Source organism: Vicugna pacos, chromosome 11, assembly GCF_048564905.1.
Source record: "Vicugna pacos chromosome 11, VicPac4, whole genome shotgun sequence".
NCBI lineage: Eukaryota > Metazoa > Chordata > Mammalia > Artiodactyla > Camelidae > Vicugna > Vicugna pacos.
Window position 1 is genome coordinate 19,558,627 of NC_132997.1, and position 21,988 is coordinate 19,580,614.

General features: G+C 41.2%; 1 long non-coding RNA gene across 1 annotated transcript; it reads right to left on the reverse strand.

Annotated features, from left to right (window-relative positions):
* Positions 1-3,084: 3,084 nt before the first annotated feature.
* Positions 3,085-21,607, reverse strand: LOC140699694 (uncharacterized). The gene is made up of 8 exons (XR_012077941.1): positions 21,544-21,607; positions 18,376-18,473; positions 16,883-16,952; positions 14,629-14,777; positions 13,598-13,650; positions 11,065-11,200; positions 8,718-8,807; positions 3,085-4,093 (listed from the first exon to the last, which is right to left on the reverse strand). It is a non-coding gene; the product is annotated as an uncharacterized lncRNA (long non-coding RNA).
* Positions 21,608-21,988: the final 381 nt, after the last annotated feature.

Here is a 21,988-nt window from a genome sequence, read left to right on the forward strand (position 1 = left end):
ATGGAATCACAAAAGACTTAGAATTACCAAAGCATTTTTTTTAATTAACTAGGGAAAACCACATTACAACAAAGAACACGTGTAAACATGAAGCCCAGTGTGACATATTCTTATTACATAGGGATAGGGACCACTTTTCCAAGTATGATATGAGAACCAGAAACCTTAAAAGAAATGTCTGGTCAATGAGACATTTAAGAATTCTTGTACTTTCCTGGATAGACAATGCTTAAATTTTACTAATGTGCATACTATAAAAATACTAAAGTCATATATCAAATGCTTCCATTTATGTCTAATGTATTAAGTAATAAAGTACATACACATATTGTTAAAGTTATAGACAAGATACTTAAGGTTTATTTAGTAAAATAAGAATTTAAATATGAAGATGAAAGGAAGATACACTCCTTCTACCAAAAAATAATTGTCCTCCTTTTCAATCCAAATACAAAAATAAATTTAAAATGGATTAAAGACTTAAAGTTATGAAAGCAATCTAAATGTCCACTGACAGATAAATAGATTTAAAGGGATATCGTATATGTATATGATGGTCTATTACTTTGCTAAAAAGAAAGAATGAAATCTTCACATTTGTGACAACATGGATAGACCTAGAGGGGCTTGGTGAAATAAGTCAGAAAGAGAAAGACAAATATTTATTTTATTTCTGTTTGGAATCTAAAAAACAAAGCAAATGAGAGAACAAACTACACAACAGCAACAGACTCATAGATACAGAGAACATGCAAGAACTTGTCAAAGGAGGGTTGTATGGGGAAGCCAGAAACAGGTGGTGAGGGGGACCTAGAGGTACAAACATCCAGTTGCAAAATAAATAGGTCGTGGGAATGAAGTGTGCGGAGTGGGGAATATGGGTAATAAGAACGTAACACCTTTTATGGTGACAGATGGTAAATGGACTCATCAAGATGATCATTTTGAAATGCACAGGAACATCATGGTGTGCTGCACCAAGAACTAACATAGTGTTGTAGGTCAATTATGCTTTGTAAAACAAACTCTTAGAAAAAGAGATCATATTTAAGGTTACATGAGGCAGAAGGAGGAATTGGATGATAGTGGTCAAAAGTACAAACTTTCAGTTATAAGATAAATAAGTACTAGGGATGTCATAAACATCTTGATAAGTAGAATGAACATTCCTATATGTTTTATATGAAAGTTATTAAGGGAGTAAATTCTAAGGGTTCTCATTGCAAGAAAAAACATATTTTCCTTTTTCTTTTATTTTGTATCCGTAAGAGACGGATATTCACTAAAGTCATTGCAATAGTCACTTCCCAATGTATACAAGTCACGTAACAATGATGTAGGCCTTATATTTATGCAACCCTGTCTGTCTATATCACTAAAACTAGTATAAGATAAAATCAAATAAAATCCTGAAACAAAAGAATTGTCCTTAACAAGCAGTTTCCATTTCTCCAGTCTTTTCCCTTGGAAAGTACAGTGGTGTGCGTATGTGCATGCGTGTGTGTGTACGTGTGTGTGCCCAAGAGGGGATGGGTGAGGAGGCTCCTGGGCTGTGCTCCTCGGTAACCTGATGTCCCCACAGGTGGACATGCAGTCGTCCCTTCTCCCTTAGGCTTTATCAGTGGCCGCACACCACAGTCCGCTCTGCAGCCCCAGCTGTGCACAGCTGGGCCATTTCCACTTGTTTACTCTCATAATTATACTGAAGGGTTCATCTGCATCCATACATTTCTCTAGTTTTTAGGACTTGTCCCTATAAGTGGAAGTTCTGGAACACAAGTTAAGCATATTTTAAAGCGTTGGCTGCAGTTTCTAGTATCTGTGCTCTCTTTATCAAGTGTGAGCTTTGTTTGGGAAGCAGGGCCTCCAGAGAGACTGGAGCTGACACCTCAGGCAGGGAGGAGGCCAGGTCAGGAGTGGAGGCCTTCAGGGCATCTAAGAGTGACCCATGGGGCCGGGAAGGGCCACTCGAGTCCCTGTCCCCCAGGTTTCCTGCCACAGCATCCCCTGCTCCATTCCCCGGAGCACATGTCACCCAGGCCTCTTTACGTGACACACCCAGGCCCTGCCCCTGGCCTCACCCACCGGCCCCTCCAGCTCCACAAGTCAGCTCTGAGAAAGGACACCAGGCCCTGCTTCCAGGCAGCGGAGGCTTCAGGCTGAGTCGCTCCTGCTCCCTCCCCCTCCAAGCCGGGGCTCCTCCTTCCCGAGACAGCACCTCCAAGGGCAGGTCATTGAGGTACAGCCATGGCCTCCCATCTGTCACTGCATTCCGGAGACACTGAGTTTGACTGGTCCTCACACACAGTGTGACCATGACAATGCCTTCAGAGCTATCACCTGTACTGTCCCCTCAACCCACAGAGCTTCTCTCCAGGTGTCCCTCATGCTCAGGTGTCCCTTCCTGGAAGAGGGCTTCAGGACCACTTCTGCCAAGACCAGTCCACATTCCCCTGCTTCTGCTTCTCCTCTTTGTACTTATATGTGTCACCTCTGAAACACCATCGCTTCTGTTTCACCTGGAATGTGTTTGGATCACCCTGTCCTCCCCAACAGGAAGACAGGACTACGTTTTAGTTTTAATTTATCTTCTCCAACCCAAGCAGAATTTTTTTAATCAATTCAAGGAAATGTCATACACCTCATCACGGTGCTCCCTCTGTCGTTTATTCACGTGATTCCCTCCATTAAAAAAGTGTTATGAGCTCCGTCCCTTCTGTCATGATCAAAACCACTCTGCGCCCACTCCACAGGGAGAGCACATCGCCTGTGAATAAGGTACTAAATGCGGGCCTAAAACTTAGTTATGCGTGAAAAGAAAACCCCAACCCTGCCCTGGCTTTCCATTGAGGTATGAGTGCACGATGGCAAGTGAGACAGGAGGGGCAGGGGTGTGGAGGTTCCCGCAAGTTGTCCAGGTGGATTACTTCCTGGTCAGAAAACTCATACTGCAGCATTACTGCAGGAAAAAGAAACAATCTCCATGCAATTTAACAAATTTATTTTTAAGTATATCTGTCATTACAACAGAATATAACTATTCAATAAAACTCTTACAAACATACTCTATTATCATCTCAAAGACATTGTCTTTTTTTTTTAAATACAGATCTCAGGAATAAACATTTCTTTAGCTTAAACTGATGACTTTTAAGATTTTAACTCTAGAAAAAATATCATGGCCAACTAAAAGCAAATACTGAGAAACTACACATATTATCAAATTACACTGCAATATTTGTGTACAGAAACCTGTATATACATTTCTCTTATACAGCTGATGTATAACAGTTACTAAACCTGCCTTGAGAAATGGGGTGCAAGGAAGGTTCAAACTGAGTTAAAGATCAATCTCTTAATCACATTTCTTTCACTGCCAATTAGAGACAATCCAAGCAGTCTGTGAATACCGAGAAAGTCCCACGTTCCTTGGTGTGTTCTGGGAATTCGGATACATTGGAGACGTAGAAGGTGACCATGCAGGTGTTCACGGCTGTGCTCATGGGTACAGCTGGAGGGACTCTGGTCCAAAGGAGGGGACTGCCCTCCATCCACTGGCCTCAGGGCAGCGCAGGAGGAGACCTGACCGGGTGAGCGCACGCAGCCCGGCAGCCAGGGAGGCCTGGGTGGAGGGGAGGGCGCAGCGTGGCTTTGGCATGAGGGCCCACTCCTGGGAGAGGGCCCAGCAGGGCTTGGCGCCGGACCTCCCGGCTCGGTGGGAACAGCCCCTCGCGATGTGCTGCCTGTGGTGACCTCCTCCAGGAACGCGAGCATTCTCTGCACCTCCGCCATCTCCCCTTGAATCGACTGCAGGGATCTCCTTCCTCAGTTCTTCGATGACACAACGACTTCCTTCCTGGAACTCAGGTTGACGGACACCATGCGTCTGTAAGCGGCAGCGAGGCCGGGTATGTTTGCTGGCTGCTTCTCTCGCCCGGCGTCCTTCAAAGCTGTCTCCACCCTGGCACACTCCTGTCTACCTGCGTAAAGCCGGTCAATGAGCTGCCACTTCATTTCGACCTGGGCAGCCAGTCTTTCTGCCAGCTGCTTTTCGTGTCTGTGATACAGGCGACTTCTAACAGAGTGAGTGAGCCTGCAGCCAAATAAGACAGCCAGGAAGGAGGTGAGGACAGGGAGACTCAACAGTGTCTCCCACTGGAGGCTCTGGAGCATGAGCTGAGCAGACAGGCCATCGGGGAGCAGCCACACCAGACCCGCGCTCAGCTCCCTCAGGATCAGCCCAAAGCCAAGCTCCATGGAGGACAGCAGCCCCTCCATGGCACGGACCCTCCCAGGGCTCTGCCTGGTTACTGTGGAGCCCCAGCCACAACAAGCCCCGGGGGGGCACCCCAACATTCCACCCGGAACCCAGCCAGCAACTGACATCCCGGATGGGTCAGTTACCAGTGTGGGGGGGAGGGGCTGTTTCGGGGGAGGGGTTGTAACCAAAGTGTCATTCTCTCCCTTACTGTCCAATGGTGATTTTTCGTACCTCTTTCTTTTTGTGTTTATCTCTATATAGAATAAATATATAGTGAAATGTATCGATGTTAAGTTTATGATTTCACACAGTTTTCAAATTCCTAACCCTCAACAGTATCCAAAAGTCAATGTATGAACCATATGTTTGAATGACATCCATGAACACAGAATATACATCTCTGTCACATTTCATCGGAAACATAAAACTCTGACGACATGTATCCATCAATTGGATGGTGGCTGAACTTGATAAAAATGAAATAAATCAGACTGTGCACTTTGATGTCTGTCTCCTTTGCTCTAAGTAATGTTTTTAAAGACACATGTTTTTAACTGAATATGCTATTCAATCTGTTTATAGGCCTGAATAATTTGTCCTTTAAGATTATATCACAAATTAATCCATTCTCTTTTTTTAAAAAAGACTTTATTATTTTAGAGCAGTTTCAGGTTCACAGCAGAATTGAGCAGACAATACAGCGTGTTCACACACAGTCCACTGCATCCAAACATACATACTCCCCTAGCCTCAACATCCCTCATCAGTGTGGCATGTTTGGTAGTATCGATGAACCAGCATGGGCACAGTATTATGAACCAAAGTTCATAGTTTACAGTAGGGCTCACTGTTTATATTCTATGTTCTGTGGGCTTTGACAAATGCATATAACATGTAGCCACTATAGTATCACACAGAATAATTTCACTGCCCTAAAAATCCCTTGTGCTCCATCTATTCATCCCTCCCTCCCTCTATCCCTCTCTCCATGATCTTTTTATTGTTTCTGTAGCTGCCTTTTCCCGAATGTCATTTGGTTGGAATCATACAGTTTGTAGCCTTCTCAGACTGGCTTTTTCCATTGAGTATTATGCCTTTTAAGTTTCTTCCATGTCTCTCATGGCTTGATAGACCCTTTTTTTTTTTTTTTACTGCAGATATATTTTGAAAACTTACCTATATGTACTGTTCATTGTTTCTGAGAATGCCTAGAGCTTTAGCTTTTTAAACTTACATAGTTATCAAAAGAATAAAGCCAACCACAAAATAAAAATTAATTCAAAAAGATATATACACCCTGCTATTAGCAGCAACATTATTTATAATTGCCAAGAAATGGAAGCATCCTAAGTGCACATCAATAGTTGACTAGATAATGAAGATGCAGTATATATATATACACACACACACACACACACACACACACACACACTATGGAATACAATTCATCCATAAAAAAGATATGTTGCCACCTGCAGCCCTTCATTCACTTTTTTTTTCAGTTCAAAAACCAGACATTTTTAACTCGCTGAGACATTTCTACTACATCAAAGACAACAAAATACTAGAAATAAACTAGAAACAAACTTAACCAAGGAGGTTATCATACTCTGAAAACCAAAATGACACAAAGAAAGGGAAAGATCTCTTGTGCTCTTGGATTGGAAGAATCAACACTATCAATATGGCCACACTCCCCAAAGCAACCCACAGATCCAGTGCAATCCCATCAAAATACTCCCAACACTCCTCCCAGAATTAGAACAAACAACTATGAAATTTACAAGGAACCACAAAAGATCCTGAACAGCCAAAGCAATCTGTTGTAGGTCTTTTTGTTGTTCTTTTTGTTCTCTATTCTCATGGTTTGATGACTAGAGAAGGTCCATTAACATTTGTTGTAAAGCTGGTTTGGTGGTGCTGAAATTTTTTAGCTTTTGTTTATCTGTGAAGTTTTTGATGGAAAGAGTATTCTTGATTGTAAGTTTCCCCCTTTCATCACTTTAAATATATCGTGCAACTCCCTTCTGGCCTGTGGATTTTCTGCTGAAAAATCATCTGATAGCCTTATGGGAGTTCCCTTGTATGTTTTTTGTCACTTTTCTACTGCTGATTTTAATATTTTCTCCTTATTGTTTATTTTGGTCAATTTGATGACCATGTGCCTTGGTGTGTTCCTCTTTGGGTTGATCCTGTGTTGATCCTGAATATCAGCAATTCTCCATGATTCAACATTATACAGTAGAGATTTACACAATAATGGGAATATGACTCTATAGCAAAATTTACAAAAAACAGCCATATCTACAGTCACACACCTGTCTATCTGTATATAGATATGCTTGTATTATTAAACAAAGGGAATTAAAGTCTGGGTTCAACTATAAGCTTCCTGGGGACAGGGCATCTTTATCTGCTGACCACTGCATTCCCAACACCTGGCACAAAGCCTGGTGTGCGGAAGGTGTGCAATTGAATTTTCAATAAATGATGACAGTATGATATCAGCAAGACATATTAAAAGAAGGTAAAAGTAGGGAAAATGAAAACAGATATGAATGAATGAGAGAACTGAGAAATTAAGAAAGAAAGAAATCTAAGGGCTGGTTCCTTAAAAACAAACAAAACAAGCAGCTGCCTGATGAAACCAAGGGGAAAAGACAAGAGTCTTAGTGGATACTGAACACATGCTAAGCACAGTCTGAAACATTTACACACATTGTTCTTCATTTACACCTCACGGCTCACACAAGATACCAAGATAAGCTTTGGATGGATTAACCACAATGTGCAAACTTTATGTATCACTGCAATGAACAGACCCTGTTTAGGTACTTTAACAAAACTGAATACCTTAACACACAAAATGCAAAAAACAAACAGAAAAAAAATTAATTGAACATCTGGAGAAATTTAAATACTGAATATTTGACATCAAGAAATGAATTAACATTTTTAGGTGTGAGAAGGGTCTGTTTCTTAGACCCATTAAAATCCTTATCTTTTAGCTGTACACATTTCTAGATGAAATAAGGTTTGAAGCAAAAGTCCAACAAATGGAACTGATTAAATAAACTCTAAAATAGTTAATCAACTGAGTTTTTATTTTTTTAATGGAGGTACTGAGGCTTGAACCCAGGACCTTGTGCATGCTAAGCATGTGCTGTATTCACTCAGCTATTACTCCCCCCAACTGAATTTTTAAATATCACATACTGGAAAATTCTTTAGCAACATGCTGTAAAATACTCAAATGTATGTGAAGATGAAAAATAAAATTCAAAACAGTATAATCTTAATTTGCTTAGAAATACAATATGTATTAAAACATCATTTAAAATAAATGTATATAGTGAGAAAACAAGAGTGAGAATATACACATTCAAAAAATTAAGAATTAAAAAAAATATGGATTTGACGGTTGGCATTACAGGTGATTTTTACTTGCTTTCCACGGTTTCAAATTTTTCAGATTCCATCTAATTAGATGTACTATGATCAAGAAAATAAAGTGATATTCAAATTTCTAAAGGCCCCAGGTAGCCCCTTCCTCACCCCCTCTGCCATTCCGCTAACTCTACACTCTCATTATTTTGTGCCTGCATTGTGTTAACAGAGTTCAACCTGATTTCTCATTTCTCTCTGTGCCCCCGAAGCCGGAGATGCTTTCTATAGGAAATAATCACATCCCAAGTCACAGTGGTCTCTTAGGCACTGGAGAAATACAAAATTAAAGAGAAAAAAAAGGTTCCTGTCTTCAAGAAGTATATAACCTATAGAGGACACATTAGAATTCAGCCGAGTCTGTAACAGAGAAGTGCCAACCTCAGTAGCATGAATTGAGTCCCCCACCCCCTGTTCAAAACCAAGCAGAGGAGGAGGAGGGGGACTTGAGGCCCTGCCTCATGCGGGGAGCAGAGGAGGCTCTTGGGGAGGAAGAAGCCCCCAGAGCTGAGGCGGCACCAGGGGAGGGGCTCCACTAGAGCAACAGCTGGAAAAGGGGAAAGAGACTGACGGTTTCATGGTGAATTCGATGCAAAAAGTCAGGAAGAATCACGAATTTGTCAAGCGTCAGGCTTGGGACCTTGAGCAGATCAAAGTGCAGTGAACGAACGGAAACAAAGAAAGACGAGTCTGCACTACTCACTGTTTCTGAGTCTAATACCATCACCATTCCTAACGCAGACCTCACTCAGAAGCGAGATCTGTGCACTGACACCACCTTCTCCTCTAAACAGGGCTCTCTCTGTCCCAGACAGTTCCTGTCTCCCATTGTCTGCCAGACTCTTAGCAGCATTATTAATTAAGTCCACTCAATGAAAGTAAACAATTTTTTAAAATCTCTGTTGATAGATAACAAAGCAATCACTATATTTTATGTGAAATGAATTCTAGTAGAAAGAGTTTTTTCACAAAGTTTTCAAAGACCCTATCATTAAATTATTTGCAATCTTACCTCTGTCCACAGTGAAGTCCATCATCCTAAGGGGTCCTCTTGCCTCACAGACATGAGAAAAGTTGAGATGTCTGACAGTGACACTCTCTCCTGGGGACAGTTTGAAAAAATTAATCATTTAAAATTCTTAACTGTATAAGAAATCAGTGTAAAAGTAATCTAGCATACTATTTAAAGTAGAACACTATTAGTTAATTGAAAAGCTATTTTTTAAAAAGAAAATGTTATCCAACTTTTAAGGTGAAGATACTGATAACAAATGACCAACCATTATTGAAAATGAAAGATGAATGACTTTGTCAATCTGCTTCCCTTAAAATCAAGGTTACCATCTTAGAGACAAGATGGTCACAATCTAAAGGCAAAAACGAAAACATCCTGTAAGAAATTACTTATTCCTTAAATCAAAAGTGAATTTGTGGGAAGGGATAAATTTGGGAGTTTAAGATTTGCAGGTATTAGCCACTATATGCAAAAATAATTAAAAAAATTTTTCTGTACAGCAGAAGGAACTATATTCAATATCCCGTAATTAGCCTTTATAGAAAAGAGTATGAAAATGAATGTATGTCTGTATATGCATGACTGGGACAATGTGCTGTACACCAGAAATTGACACATTGTAACTGACTGTACTTCAATAAAAATAAATAAATTTTAAAAAGTAAATCCTACTTTTCAAAGCCACAAAAATGACCCCTGCCTTAAGAAACCCACCTACACCTTTTCATTCACCTAAGATTGCACATCCACAGTTAAGATACCTGGCTGTAAGCCAGGGGCTGTGGTTGGCAAAGCCACTCACAGCCCGTCATGTCCAAAGTTTTACTGGGACAAAGCTATGCCCATTTATCTATAAATGGTCTGCGGCTGCTTCTGAGTCGTTGTGACAGGGACAGTATGACTGAAAGTGCTCAAATGAATGCCAGTCCAGCTCTTCACAAAAGAAAGTTTGCTGAGCGCTGTTCTCAGCAATAATGGGCTCTGTAAAAATTGCAGACTATAGTACGCATTCCTTGAATGTCAGTTTACTGGAAGATGTGGAGAAAAACACTGAGGAAACGAGATGAAAGCCACCCACAGCCCTCCCCCAGCACGTTCCCTAGTTACCCCACCAGCTCGCACAGTGTCCACCAGGGGAGCTCAGAGACCCGGCGCCCAGGGGTTTTGGGGGCAGACGCCCTCTACATAGCACGTGCCAGGGTCCCAGGCGGCCGGGAGGGACACGGCTGCTGAGCACAAGCCGCACCGATCGCACGAGCACTTGGGGCGCAGAGCCCGCTCTGCCGTGGGCTGGGCAGCGGGAGCCCCCCCCCCCCCCGGAGGCCCAGGTCCCGGATGCCGCCCAGGGCCAGCCCGACGCCCCGGGCTTTCTAACGACAGCAGCACAGCCCTGTCGAGCTAACTCCTTCATGAACACCCACCCACTGAGAAAGACTTGTAAACTGAAGCTAAGACGAGCGAAAAGACAAACTCACCACATCCACCAGACCCACGGCCGTCTGAAGGAGACGGCGCTGGGCCGCCCCTATCAGCAGAATCTGACGTGTGACCGTGGTGCTCTGGAGGGCGTCCCTGACACCAGGAAAACACAGGCACGTCATGGCCCCAAAGACCACTCTGAGCACTTGTGAGCACTGACACCTGGGCTGGTACCGTCTACACTTTCTAATGCAGAAGGTCACCGCCAGGAGTGTCTCAAAGCTGCTATTTTCCACTGAGGCCTCGAACAGAGCTCAATTTTAATAGGAAATAAATCTCTTTTAAAAGTAAGAATATAAATGAAGATACTTTCAAAGTAAGAATTTTACATTTTTTCAAATACTTTGTAATTAATATTGCCATTGGATATTTTATCTCTAGTTTCCTACATATTATAATAAAAACAACTTACTATTTTAAAGTGGTCAAAATCCAACAGTATATATTTATATAAATTTAATATATTTAAATTAGTCTTTAATAATTTAAATTACTGCTTTAATTTATATAAATATATTTAAGTTGGTATGTTTAAATTAGTATGCATTAATATACATTATTCTACATTAGTTTATATATTTTCCTTACAGCTTCATATATTATATATTAGTACATATATTAGTATATATGTATAAATTAGGCACATATTTAAATTAGTAATTCGTAAAACAAAACAAGTTCAATTATACAAGTAATAGTTTTTTTATTTACTTTTTTTTATATAAAATTAAGAGCTAAAAAAATGCCAATGCCAGTCTTAACTAAAACCACTCACTATGGGTTAATAAAGCAGAAGAGAAAACAAAATTTACTAATAAAAAGTTTTGACAAATAAGCATATGTGAACACACTCAGAGTAAATTACCTGAAGGCAAGAAGGCCTTCTATACCCAGAGTTTTACATCTTGGGATGTTTGCCAAAGCCTTAGACAGAAGCAGAATGGGGACAGCGCACCAATGTCTACTTGTTGTCCTCTGAATAAACTTTAACAGGAAACCATCTGAAATAAAAAGTTTTAAGGAAACACTGTTGCCAATAAGCACATGAAAAGATGCTCAACACCATCAGACATCATGTGGGGAAATGCAAATCAAACCCATAAGGATGTAACTGCACAGCCACTAGGGCGGCGCTAATCCAAAGGACAGACAGTAATCACTGTCCTCAAGGACATGGAGAAACTAAACACATCCACTGCCGGTGGGAATGCAAAACGGGGCAGCTAGTGTGGAAAACAGTTAGGCAGCTCCTCTAAAAGCTAAACACAGAGTTACCATACGACCCAGTAATTCCACTTCCAGGTATATAACCAAGAGAAGTGAAAGATTATGTCCATACAAAAACTTGTTCTATGAATATTCAAAGGAGTTGTTCATACCAGTTAAAAGCGGAAATAATCCAAACATCTACCAACCGATGAGTGGATAAAGAGAATGTGAAGTATCTCTGCAGTGGAATATTATTCAGCCACAAAAAGGAATGAAATATGGGCACATGTTACAAAACAGATGAATCTTAAACACATTATACTACATGAAAGAAGCCAAACATAAAACAAAGGGCCACATTATATAATTTCCCTTATATGAAATGTTTGGATTATGCAAATACACAAATCTTTTTATATGAAAAGTTTAGAATACAGACAAAGTAAATTAGCTGACAGAAGCTGGGGAAACGGAGAATGTGATGTGACTGTTTATGGGCACAAAGTTTCCTTCTCGAGACAATGACAATACTATGGAATTAGTGGTGATGGGTATACAACTTTGTAATTGTACGAAAAACCATTGAATTGAACCATTTAAAAGAATAAATTTCATGGTATGTGAATTGTATCTTAAAAAGGCTGTTGGAAAAAAAACCACATTATTTCAATTTCATTCCTTTTAGTAAGATAAGTATTCTACTATATTGTAGAGATTCTGATAACCATGCAGCTATATATATTTTTTTAAAGTTAAGGTAAAAGATACACTTTTTACTGTTGGAAGCCATTCTTTTGTTGCAGATTTAAAAAAAAAAACAAAAACAGGATAAATACCAAGGGTAACTGGCCTCTGGTATCTGCAAACAATAATCTTAGATCTTTCTCATAGGCTATTTCTTCCCTACCCTGGATTTAATCAACATAATTAAACCATTTTGAGATAACAAAGGGGTGGTGCTTTATTGTGCATTCTCTGCTGATGTGTGGTACCTTAAGGACCTTCATGCCATGTAGTTAATGAACATCTGACTGCTTCCTCAGATCATCACTGTAGGATGATTTTAGGAAATCCTTGGGAGCTCCTGGAAGGGTATTACCCGTATTTTATATCTCCCAAAGTGCCTAGCACAGAACTGCGTATGATTAAGATAGTCACTGGGAATTGTTGACCAAAAAAACTACAAAGTAAAAAGTGTAAGTAGACATCCCACTTGCCCTCCCTTCTGGTGGCCTAACACCTCACTCATGACACGAGCAACATGGTAACAGCCAAGCTTCCATTTCACTGTTCATGTGGACCAGGGTCTACCAGGTGCCCAGCACTGCCACAGACACCAGGCCCCCAGCCTCTAAGGGGCGCTGACCACTATCCTCTCACTCACTGTGCTACGGGCAACGGGATCAGCAAATTCATCCCCAGACTGTAAACTTCCAAACTCTAGCAAGCCACAGAACAGCTCTTCTCATTATCAACCTTGACAAAGGGTAAAGGTGGGAAATAAATGCTGTGTTCTGTAGAATGGCCGCCCCATCAGATATGGAAATGTGCAAGTTAGAATGGGCCATTGGTGCTGCTCTGGAAGTGGGTGCATTAATGGATGGTTTTTAATATGGATGGATGAACAATGGACAGACACTGAGATACAGATGAGTACGTCTGCTTGGGGACAGAACTAAGAAACAGATGTACACACATACCACATACACACACAGAGGGAGAGAGGTGATGATTAAACAAATGTGATAAAACATTATCATGTAGGGAAGTGGGTAAAAGGCAAATGAGCATCTTTATATTATCCTCACAACTTTTCTATGAATCAAAATCGAAAGAAAACGGGGTTAAGCATTGGTTAGCCCAAACCACTACAATTTCCAAGAGGGAGGAAACCAGGCAGGAGTGAAGGAAAGAAAGGAAGCTCTGTGAGATACTCATTCCGGAAGCCCAGGAACAGAAGGTTTCCAAGTAGGAATGAAAAGAAAAGAGGAACACCTGATATAAGTAAAAGGCAAAAGGAGTAACAAACACAGAAGGGATGACATGGCAGGGAAGAGCTGGACGTCTGTGAGGCAACGTGTACTTATGCACCAAATGCATTAAACAGCCTTGTCACTGTCACACTCATGTTACCTTTGTCTATGAAACACATATCACTGCACGGCTGCTTGAAAACTATGCGTGTTTACCTGCTATACAGAGAGCTCTCTGAAAGTGCGTCCATCAATGGTCCAACAATAAACTAAAAAAAGAAAAAAAAGGGAAAACAGTATTTGGTGTTAAGTTGTAACTGTAATTTTGCAAAGTCAGCCTGCCCCACCCACACATCCTACACAGGCTACAGAAGAGCCGTTATAAGCAAAGCTCATCTCTTCTGCTGGAGGTTAGCTTGCGACAGCCTTAATTCCACCAGAATGACAAAATACCTAATTTCCCCACCTGATAAAAACCTACGGAAGACTGAGAAGAGAATACACATGTTAAGAAGGAAGGAGGGAATCCAAAGGAGGAACACATGGTGGAAAATGTGGAAGTCTATCCTCAAAACCATCACTAGACAAAAGCAAGCTCACAGGAGAGCAAGAGGTGGGGAACGGAGGGAACGATGCCTAGTCCAGCACTGTCCACGCAGTGGGACGATGAGGGACGTTTCCTGAGGCTCCCTCTAAAGGGGGGCTCAATTACCATCCCCAAGTCAGTGATCGTATGGCTCACAGGCACCATAATATAAAACGTGAAAGCACAGCTGTGATCGTCACAATCTCTTTGCTTTGGGTGCTTTCTGACAAATGGAAGTGTAGACGCTAATAACACAGCTCAAAAGGCCACGTATGCTCAATACAGTGGATAACTGGAGGAGCAGCATCACTGGACAAGCAGCAAGACTTCAGAGACTCAGGACCGTGGAACAGGACCACCGACAAGCTTCTGGCCCAGTTTTCATGCTGTTGACTTCTGCTCAGAACACTGACACCAAAGAGCTGCTTTTTCACACTGGTCATGAGGCCGGCAGCCTGTCGACAAACTACATTACAGGAAGTCTTTCCAAGTACGATAGCTGAGTTTAGAGAAATAGGATTTGATGTACGCAAATCTGTAAAATGTTACTCATAATGTTAGAGCCCTAGTATTTATTCTGAAGGTCTCATCTGCTACAATGGATGCCTTTGCTTTTCATCCTTTGACAGAGGCAATGTGTGGAAGGCATCGCTGTCATTACCTCAGAAATATCTGGTGAAAATGGGAGAACCCTTGTTTCATACAGCTCCAAAAAATGGGTAATGCCTTCTTTGGTCAGGATTTTGTTTTCACTTTCAAACATTCTTTTATAAATACACAGGTGCCAGGATGGGTGGAAGAGCCAGCAACCTGTGGAAATAAACACACAGCACTGACATTTGATTCTCACACAGTGTCCCTTCACAGTGGATGATATATTCATAAACAATCACACACACAAACATTAATTTCCCCACACCGCTACGAACTTGAGTTTCTTTTTAATCACATCCAAGAGTATCTAATTACTAAGGGGCCAAAATAACTTCAGTATTCCATTTTCAGATAGTTTTATTTAGAAAGATTGCAAGCAAATGCTATGGTAGCTACAGGGTACAAAAGTTAAATGTTACCCTACGTATGCAGGTTGGAACCTTAGATCTGGGGTGGTTTCAGTCCACTTTTCTCTCACCTTACTTCCCATTTGTTTCTCATATGGAAACCTGAAACTCTCTCCCCTCTGCTGAACACCCTTGAGTGGCTTCTCAAACCTCGTAACAGAATCAGAACAAGGCAGGAACTGACCCTGACAATTGTCCCAGCCTTACACTCCCCACCCCACACCACTATCCTGTGCCTCCCTGGTCTGCTCCTCTGGTCCGGTCTCAGGACTCCTGCACCCAGATCCCTCTCCTCAATTTCCACGTCATTCCTCAGGCAGGCCCTTCCTGCCTGCCCTCTCCAGGGCGTGGCCTCGCTCCCTGGAGAGTTCATTTCAGCCTCTTGTATGGGACTTATGATCAAAACTATTGGTTCATGGAAAACAGACAAAAATCCAGTGCAGAACAGCATGTCTGTCTCACCACTTTAGCCCAGTGTTTAGGATGCTCTGGACACTAAAGTGAACATCTATTAAGCAAATACGTAAATGAGTGAGAAATAAAAAGTGAAATCTATATGCACTTTAGAGATACTTTAACTCTTTTGAAATATCTAGTTCTATTTTTAAAAATACAGCATTTTTTTCAGCTCTCGCATTCTATGAATAAATCAATCCATTTGTGTGTGTGTAATTTACAGCAAGATGCTGTTCAGTTCTTCGGCAATGGTTAATTTTTCAAAATCTGTCACTGCTATTTGAGTTGGTTTGCCAAGAGTTGAGGGCAAAACATGGTAATAAGAGAATCGTTTTAATAGTAAATGCGTAAGTGAAGTCACAACAGGATTGAATTAAATTCTAGCCCCAGGTGGGACTGTAGATTCTTACGGTCTGAGAAAAACCCCAGTGTATCAGAAAACAAGTACAGCAATCAGCTAGTAGAGCTCAGTCCCTAAGGGCTCAAACCGTTAAAGCTGTAATTACCTAAAGCAGGCCCTACAAGCCACTTACCTAGGTTAATCTCATGTGTAAACACGATCATGAAGCACTTTATCATTCATGTGAATACAAGACACCGTCAGCCTGCATTTAGCTGTTCCACTGACCTAAACTTAATTTCATAAAATAATTTTATGAAGCTCTCTGGGCTTCATTTAATTTCTCCTAAAATACTCACATAATACTGTACTGATTAAGGACCTAAAACCAAATTTAAAACAATACCTTGGAATTTTCTCTTCCTAAGAAGTCCAACCTACAGAGCAATAACTGAAACCCCAAGAAAGCAACTCGAACAATGAAACAGAGATATGGAGAATAAGAATGGAAAGCAGTTAAAATATAAAATTAAAAATGCATAATATGCCATCATTAAAACACTACCAAAGAGTCCTTACCCCTTAAGGCTATATACTGAAATAATTTCAGATGAAATGATGTGCTGCCTAGGAATGTGCCTCAGAATCATTCAAGGCAGGTTACGTGTAAGGCAGAGGCTGGCCACAAGCCACTCACTGTGGAAGCTGGGTGATGAGGGTTCATCATATCAACTCGTTTTCTATAAATGTCTGAAATTTTTCATAATCAAAAGCTTATAAAATTACCATACCTCTAAATTATAGAAAACTCTGCAGCCACTTGATATTAAATTCTCAAGGACTATTTAAGGATATAGGTAAATGCATTTGGATACACTGCTGAGTGAGAAAAAAATATTACAATCAACCCACAAGGTATGTATCTGGAATGTCAACAGCTGGCTCTTGGTGGCGGCAAATTCATTTATTCATAAACATCCTCCACAATAAACAGCGTTTGTTATAAAATCAAGGGGAAAAACTGGAAATGCTAGAAAAAATCAAAATGGAAGTATTACCATTTTCCTCTGACACTGCATATTCAAACAGATTGTTTAGCTTTGGTAAAACTGGCTTTATAACATGTATCTGAAAACAAAAGCAAAAAGCCATATGAAATGAAAATTCACCTTTAAAAACTTAAAAGAATTTTTCATCTATTTATATAACAGTAGCTCTTCTGTTCCCCGCCCCCCACCTCCCCACTATGCATAAGAAATACGCAGAAGGTGCCTGATTGCCCAGTTTTTCAACTGTATGAATTCAGGGCTGTGAGACGGAGCGTGGCAAAGCTAACAAATATGACCCAGAACACAGTTACAGTCACGTCACAATTAGGGCCTGAGCATAAAGGACATCGCGTGATCCTCAACGGTCCCAGGAAACAGGCAGGGCTGATAATACCACTACACAAGGAGGAAAAATACTGAAACAATTAAGTCACTCAAGTCATTCAGGGTCACACATTTAGAAGCAGAGCCACTCAGAGTTCAGTGCTCCTTACTCTTAGACTGCGCTGTAGATGCCAGAGGCCAATTTCTACGTCCTTCCAACTAAAGGGAAATCGGAATTTCTGAACAGTGAGATCTTAAGAGATCTACGGATTAAGGAAAACCATAAAATTCCATACGACTTTAGAAATGCTTTCCCTACTCCTAATCCAAGCATCTGCATATATATTTAGCACATGTGAGTAATTCCTCATTTCAGGCCACACTGCGCTCAGTGTGCGTTTGCACTGACACCTGGTAACGACTCCACAGACGGCTGGCCCCAGAGTGGCCTGCAGCTTACAGACTGGGAACCCCTTCAACAGGGCTTCCCCTGGGAACATGTAAAATATTCAAGTTCTCAGGTCCCGTCCCAGACCTACTGAATCAGAAACTTGGGGTACCAGACCCAGCAATTTATACTTAAGCCACCTGGGAGACTTTAAGGACTGTTACTGTTTGAGAACCACCGCACTGCATTAGGTAATCTTAAGAGATTCCTCTCAATTAAAAAATTCCATGATGCTAAAAACACGAACTCAAAGTCAACTGAAAATGATTTTTCAACTTTCCATTCTCAGGACCACATATGCAAAGACAAAAAGAAACTGAAAAAACTAAAAAGAAAAGAAAAGCAAAAACAAACTCAAAGGACTAATAATTACTTAATAATAATTTACCTTTGACTTTAAGTAATATTTTCCTGTGTGTATTTCTTCTGTTGATTACTCATAACATCAAGAAACTAAAAACTAACAAACACTTAAGAAGTAAATGTCAGAGAAGATCGAATACACCAAATTCTCTGAATGATAATTTAAGTCAACTGAAAGTATTCTTTAATTTCCTAAGCTTATATTCAATTTTAAATTGCATCTACGCCAGGAAACAAAGTACACTTGTATTCTATTATGCTATATCCAAGCTGGTCTTTTTGTCTTTTTTAATTTTACAAAATGTTTGAAGAAAAGAAAATAAAAACCTGCATCTACATAGGACTGTTAATATAGGAAAACACTTACCTGATTTCCTTGAAGAGTTTCCATAATTAAAATATAGTTTTCCCAAAACTTTAGAAGCTCATCTTTTTTCTTCTCAGACCACCAAAACAGACTTGGGCCTAATATGGTTTAAAGAAGAAAATTAGTTCCAAGATTTAGTTCCTAAAGTAGAAAACTTCATTAACTTTCTAAATGACAGTAGTTCTTAAAATTACGCCACTATTACCAAATACTGCATTCTCTAACAATGGAGAGCTTTAAACATGACTTTTGGTTCTATATTCTTAAATACAAGCAGGTATCTAAGGGTCACTAGACATCCAGAGAAGCCTCCAAAGATTGAGACTAAAACAAACAAACAAGGAAATCCAGAAAAAACAAAACTATGCAGGAAAAAGAAAACCTAAACAAGAAAAAAACTTTTACGAATATTTTAAGGGGAGGTAAGAGAAAACAGTGCAGTTATGATATAAGAAAAGACACTATTAAAAAGAGGAGAATCCAAGAATGAAAAAGATCACATGAGAACACAAACTGATAGCAAAAACAAGAAACTCAAAAGAAAGGACTGGAAATAAAGTTGAGGCAATCACCCAGGAAGTGGAGCAAAAAGGCAAAACCACAGAAAATCGGAGAGGAAAGATGCCTTGAAGACCAGTCCAGGCGGTCCAATATCCAAAAAGAGGACAGAAAGTGAACAGGGAGGAAGGAAAGCAAAGTCACTTGGGAAAAGTTCCCAGAACCAAAGGACATGATTTCCAGATCGAAGAGGTCCACCAAGTGCCCAGCACAAGGATGTACACAGGCCCATGCCAAAACTGGAACAGCGGAATCCCAGGGACACAGCCTCCACTGAGAAAACATCACATCTAAACAAACACGATTCAGGATGGTTCCAGACTTCTACCCGGTAACATCTGAAGCTCTAGCTTCTAAGACAACAGATCAACACCTTTAAAATCTTGAACAGAAATGTTTTCCAAGCTAGAACTCTACCCCAATCAAACCTTCGATCAAATGATCAAATGTGAGAGCAAAACAAAGGCTCTAGACATGCTTGGTCTTGGCCCCGACTTGGGACATAGAAAGCCACACGAGAACAGGACTGCCATACCAACGAAGAGAAAAGGCTGGATAATCTACAGAAGCCTAAGCTTTTGGGGGTGCCCGTCAGAGAGCTGAGGTTGCAGTGCAACCAGGTGTTGTGAATTCCAAAGGGCAGGACGCCTCCCAAGAATAGACAGGACACACAAACTGTTCTGCCTCTGGCCAAGCAGAAGAGGAAGCGATGGCCACTAAAATAAAAAGCAGTTAAGAAATAAAATAAAATTTTGACAAGTTTTCAAAGGTCAAGTGGTCCTAATGCCAAGAGATAAAATAGAAAACAATACCAGGCTTAGTGATGGTCCAGGTATAGAACTTGTACATAATCAAGATTATTAGTATGTTAAAGAATCTAGCAGAAAAGATACACAACATGCACGAACAGATGGGGACTTTCAGGAGATGAAAACTATAAAAAAAAAAAGGGTCAGATGGAAAGGGCAGAAATAAAAACATCAGAAATTAAGGATCCTTTGACAAAATTATCAGATATGCAAGGTCTTAAAATTTTTTATCTCAGAAAAAAATTATCTTAGGAAACTAATGGAAAATGAAGTACAACAAAATAAATGAGTAAACCAAAAAACAAGATATGAACTCCAGGAAACAAGAGCTCCAACACAGGACTCAGGTAAAGGGAATCCCCCGGATGATGGTGAAGGCAGATCTAAGAATGTTATCTGTGCACCAGGCTGAGCTTGTAAGAGGACACTAGGAGAGACTTTGGGAAAACTTATAATGCCGGATGATCTGACTGTACAGCAGATTTAGACAACTAAGAATTTGGGGCTGAATTAGTGATAAGGATGGAGATAACCAAACAAATTTTAAAATGACACAAATCTAGGAAAAACCTGCAGGAAGGAAAAAATCATCATAGTTTACTATATACATCACCTGTGAACAGTATTTTCATGGTCATAATTTTGTAAATGTTGAACCCACACTTAACCAAAATGAGAAGTATGACAAAGGATTTCATGATATAACTAGATTATTTCAAGATAGAGGGGCAAATACCAAAATAATCAGCTAAAAGAGGTAAAAGTGGTTGATCTCTCTGAAAGGAAAGAAACTAGGGGGGAGGGGCAAGCATGGAAAGACCATTCTCTTTAAATCTGCAGAAGGATTGACTCTTTAAAATAAATGCATGTTTAACTTTGGTAATTTTAAAAATGTTTCCAGTGACAACTCTTATTGGATGATCACCAACTTACGGACCATTAAAATATTACTATCTCATGTTTTCAACTTACATAAAAATCTAATCTCACAATTTCAGCCAAGCAAAAATCCTTTACCAGTATAAGTAAGTAGGCAGCTACAGGTGAAAAAGTAGAAATTTTGTGTCTACTGAGGCAGTTTTGAATCACTTAATCCACTTTGGATTTTGACAGCTCAAAATGAACTTAAGATGACTTTCACATATTTCAATGAACAAACCAAACTGAAAGGCCTTGCTATTTCATCTGCTCTTGTTCTGCAATAAAGCGGTGGGAATTTATTCCTACACAGGCTTAAAATGTTAGAAAAAATTAAAACTTCATTCTTTTCAATGAATTGCAAAAATACCCTCAAAAGGTCGACTTAAGGCCCATATGCTGAACAAATCCTGCTTAGAGAACTACCAAGAGAAATTTCAAGAGTGTGATGGTTTCCAGGACAAAATTCTAACATTCAAGAGTCAATTCACCGACCAGTACTTGCAAATAGTTTTCCTACCCCTCTGATGGGCTCTAGCCCTTCATTAGAACGGACCTACCACGACATAGGTACAATTTTGTCTGTAAAATCCTGCAGGGGCTCAGTCCCCTTCCTATATTACCCCACTGATGCAGTATCTCACTGCTGTGGGTCAGAAAGGTGAGGAAATGCAGACTATTGCAGTGATTTGTTATCACTTCAAAGAACAACATTGAGATGAGGGTCCCCAGGTTTTTCGGGCTTTCTGGGAACCATAAGAATAACCAAATTCTGTATGGATCGCGGAGATGACCCCTGGAGCTGACTGTCGGCAGCAGAAGAACTCCCTCCCAGAAAGTCAGGCAGGGATGGGCCCTTGGGGTGGGGGGAAGGGGCAAGTACCAGTTCCTTCCTGGGGGGCGCACGCGCACTCCGCCCCCAGCTCCGCCGGCACCTCCACCGCGCGCTGCAGCAGGTAGCGCGCCCGCTTGCGCGTCAGGGCGTCCTCGGCCTGGGCCAGCCCAGCCTGCACGGTCCTCCAGAAGCGCCAGCAGCGCCGCGCGTCCGGGCCGGCCTCGCGCGCGGCTAGGGCGCGCACCACGCCAGGCTCGGGCAGCAGCTTCTCGGCAAGGGCGCTGAGCACCAGCAGCTGCGGCCCGACGCGACCCGGCCCCGAGGGCGCCCCGGGCGCGACCAGCCCGCCCCACACGGCCCGCAGCGCCGCCCCGCCGCACTGGCCCAGGGCCGGCAGCAGCCGCCCGGCCACCAGCGCCGCCGCGTCCTCGGCCGGCCCCGCCTCGTCCCCGCCCAGCGCCAGGCCGAGGGCGGCCTGCGCCACCCGCTCCAG